The sequence below is a fragment of the Cygnus olor genome, chromosome 5 (genome assembly GCF_009769625.2).
Source record: "Cygnus olor isolate bCygOlo1 chromosome 5, bCygOlo1.pri.v2, whole genome shotgun sequence".
NCBI classification, from domain to species: Eukaryota; Metazoa; Chordata; class Aves; order Anseriformes; family Anatidae; genus Cygnus; species Cygnus olor.
This window is the reverse complement of record NC_049173.1, coordinates 32,337,200-32,341,707: the sequence shown is the minus strand read 5'-3', so window position 1 is coordinate 32,341,707 and position 4,508 is coordinate 32,337,200.

The following is a 4,508-nucleotide window of genomic DNA, read 5'->3' as shown; positions in this document are numbered from 1 at the left end:
CAAACAAACTAGCTCTGTTGTTTTTCTGTGGCAAGAAGGCCCCGGGTCTCAGCCCCAGGCAGAAATAGTGGCCTTGGAGGTAGCCTGTGGGCGTAGAGCTCGATCTTTTCAGTAGCTGCCCCTTGGAGCTATGAGCCTGCGTGTGCCACATGCTGGGCCTGGTGCGGGAAAGGCATTGGCTGGTGATGGGAATAATCTCTTAGAGGGTAAGCACGGAGTTTTAACAAGCAGTGCCCCTGCTCTGCTTGCGCGTAATGGTGCACCATGGGGAAAAATCTAAAAACAGCAGCCTTGAACAATTCCTTCCTTTCAAGTTTTTCTTTTCCTGCTTAACTGTTGCTGTTCAAGCACTTTTCTGGGATTTTATGCTGGAGCCCAACAGCATTTCTGACCATGTGAGCGTGATGCTAATGGTAGACATTGCTGGGAAGCAGCTTCCCAAGCATTTACAAGGTGTCCCTGTTGTGGGTTTTTTGAAAACTATTTTTCACAGTCAGCGGAAGCTAAGTCCTGCCTTAGAGCTAGGGCTGAGTGTTCTTCCTCTGCTTTCACCTGTTTTGCTTGCTGTTGGCTTCCTGGCTCTCTGGTACTGGATGGTCTGTCTGAGGATGTCAAAGGATAGTTTCATTTCTCACAGTACTAGGAGCATTGTACAGTGAATTTTCACTGTCCCCAGCCAAGAAGCGCCTTACCTGTCCAGGTAAGGATTCAACAGCTTATTTCAGTGTGCTCAGAAGATTTTCCCTTTGTCCTGCACATTCAAATGGGGTTCACTAATCTGTTTCCTTGTTCTTTTTCTTGTATTCTTGCTTCCTCTCTTCCAGTTCTTTCCTCTTCCTGCACCATAAAGCTGAAAGACAGCTAAAGCGCAACTACACCCCAAATATTCCCACTGCTCCATCTTTAGTGCTCGTTTGCCATCTGAGATACACTGAATAAAACTGGTACCTGGAAAGAAGTGCACATTTCCAAAGGCCTTGCAAATTTTGCCTTACAGGAAGAAGTCAACAATACCAGCCCTAGCAGAGATCTTTCAGTCTTGCCTGCCCCACATTTGCATTTCCCATTACACAAACACTGTTTTCATTTGCTACCTCGTTAATTTTAGCCATTCATTGTCTCCATCTTGACCCTCTCCAACATCTGCGTTTCCCTAGAAAGTTTTGTTCAGAGGCCTAAGTTCTCTGGGCTTTTTATGTTCACTACAAAAGGAGGGTATAGTGTCACCTATATATATATAGTGTCACATCATCAGTAGCACTTTTTGGGGTGCTATGAAGACAGTAATGTGACCATCTGAGAAACTGTTCATTGTGGTTTTTACTCATCTTTCAACTTTTTCCATAAACTTTTATGACCGGTTTGTAGATGAGGTACTAGAGTCAGATCCACAACACCTTGATTTGAGGTAAGGCCAGTAGGTGAAATTCGCCTGATAAACTGCTGGGTATCCATATTTTCAGCTATTTTCTTTGAAGTCGGGGCAGATGCGCCAAGTCTTTGCCCTGAGAGCTTGGAGACAGACCAGTTGGAGCACAGGTGTACGAGGGAAGGCTTAAATTTGAAGCTGCAGTGCTTTCTACGGCTCTCCCTGTGGTGCCTATCTGAACTCTTGCAGCTTTCAAATATTGACACAGCTGCAAAGTGTTCTCGCTGGAGCTCGGCTCGTGCTGTGTTTGAAGCGTGTGCCCTCTGTCACAGCACAACTGGGAGAGAAGGGGGAACAGCAGGGGGAAGGGAAGGGGAGAATCCAGGGCCCTGTTGCTTAATCTGCTGCCCTGTAACTGCCTTCTTCATTCTGAGCGAATAGGGGAGAATAATTAAGAGAGCAATTAAGTGGTCGTAACAGAAAAACTATTGTGTTAGTGACTGCGAACATCCTTTTGCTTGACAGTAAAAATGATGAATAGAGTTACTTAATTCTAAGGAAACCCTATCAAAACCCCAAAGACGAGGATGCTGGTGAACCTCAGCATGGATAGGATCTGTGGAACTTGGGGTTCACAGCATCTGTAGAGATGTAAGATGTTCTAGTGCCATCCCCTTTGTCTTTCTCATGTTATCTCCAATAAATATTATTTTAACTAATACATAATGAAGTCTGAGTGCCTTTCTTACTGGGATCCATAATGAACACTTGTACTACATTTGGTGTAGTCAGCAGGATCCTGGTGAGAAATGCCTTACTGGAAGAAGGATAGTGAGGAAAAGAATGGGTTCCTGCCGGGTCCTGTAGACGGGCCTGAGGAACAGTCACGCAGTGTTTGGCCTGGTGACCTCTCTGGTGAGTTGGGAGATTCAGAAGGAGTTATTTGGAAGTCCCGCTCCAGCTGAAATATTAAGTTTTCTCCAAAAGGAAGGGATGAGAAAAGTTCAACAAGAATGTGTTGTACTTGCTTGTTACTAACATGCTTGAAAAGAATGTGGGAATGTTTTAGTCTGCTACCAGGGGTAAAAGAGACTGTTAGTCTCTTGTATGGATATGGAAATATGGAAGATATGGAAAGAACTAGTGTGGGTATCCCAGCAGCAAGAAATGCAGGTGAAGGGGCATGCTGCTTGCTGCTGTGCCATTTGTAGGCAGTGTAATCCATAAGCAGCAAGTACAGGGCAAAGTGTGGGATCCCAGAGCATGGGACCGATAATTATGACCAAAGAGACGGGACCTCCTGGGCAACCTCATCATACAATCTTGGTGTGAGATGACAACCAAGAGAACTGTAGAATCTGTCTGGAATCTCTCACTGGAGATGCTGCATGCCTGTGACCCATACATCTCCCGGCATCAAGCACACAGGTCTTCTGTCCAGTCACGGTCTGCCTTGCTGGTAGGGCTTCACCAGGGCTTTGGGATACTGGTAATTGATAAATATTTTCTTCATTTAAAAAGAAGAATTAACCCATATGAGACAAGAGATCAAAACTCCCATTTGTGTTGAAGACCATACTTCTGGGAGGATAAAGGTGCAAATCTTCACCTAGGAAAGAAAATAGCATACATTACAGGCAAAAAGAAAATCAGATGATAAAAAGTTGCTTAAAGGAATGGTGAACAGAGATGGATGAGTTAAATGTTCAAAGGGTGGAAGTCAAAACCCCTGGGGAGGTGATGAAAAAGTCCCAGGATGTAGCAGAAATCTCTAATTATAATGCAAAGTCAATGTAAAGAAATAGCTGAAACTTAAGTGACAGTTGAGATAAGAGGCTTCAGCAGTTACACTCAACAACCTTAGGCACTGGTAGGTGGTTTTGTCCTGTTTCATAGGGGAAGCCGCTGAAGAACAGCAACTGGAAAAGAAGCAGCCAGACGCAGTGACAAAACAGTTGTTTTCAGTAACTTTTTTTTTTTTTTTAAACAAGTGTTTAAGCAAAAAAATGGATGTAGGAATCGGAACAGACTTCTGACATGAAAGGTAGATGACAGGTGAGTATTAGAAGATACTCATATCTGTCCAATAACCAAGCTTAACAGCCAGATTCTAGTGCTGCTTAAACTTAACCCTATACAATGCATGATATCATATAAGGTGCTAACATCTTCCCGTTAAAGGAAAAACAAGATGGTAAAACGCTGTGCATAAATATCACAACTGCTGATTTCAGCTGTAGTATAAAAGTTGTCTGGTTATTACAAAGAAGAGACAGAGGTGCAAGAAAGAAGAAAAAAAAGTGAGTGAGTACATTGGAAATTCTCATGAAGAGGAATACTCCAGTGATCCACATAGCAAGCTGATGTGAGTAGGAGCAGGCTTGTGCTGTGCTGCATGTATCACTTGGCCGCAGGATGAACTGAGCCGGCTAATGCCAACTGGAGAGCCTACAGGCTGCTTCCACTCGGCACCGGTGCTGATGCCACCACCACCAAGTGGCCTTGTCTTTATCTCAGAGTGAGGCAGCATATTCTTATGGGAACATCCTTTTGTTTGACATTGGAAATTACAAATAAAGTTGGTTACTTCCAAGAAAATCCTCTAAAAAACCCAAAGACCACAAAGCTGGTGAATCTCAGCACAGACAATATTTGCACAGCATGCCATGGACTGATGCTCTACTACTTGGTGTTCCCAGCATCTGAAGGGACCTAAGATTGTCTAATGCTATCCCCCTTTGCCTTCTAATGTTATCTCCAACTCAATACCTTGTGTACTCTGTGTGCCTTTCTTACTGCGATCCACAATGAACACTTGGACAGGCACATATCCATCAGTCATCGCTACAGCCAAGAATTCACGGTGGTCTTCCACCAGTGTTATTTCTGCTCTGCATTCACGTCCACTTGGGCTTGCTCAGTTCTGCCCTGGTGAAAACAACCCTGAGCTCATTTGCCCACCTGCAATGTGAGACCAAAACCAAATTATCATACAGAGAGTAAAGAAATGGTTCCTGTTGCTGTCCTCTTCTGTTCTACCAGCTGAGCAAGTCCCACTGGTGACCAGACAGGCTTACAGAAATGTGGGGCTCTTTGTGCCTCCTTGCACAACGAGGAGTGGTGGTGACCGCTGTGTGGG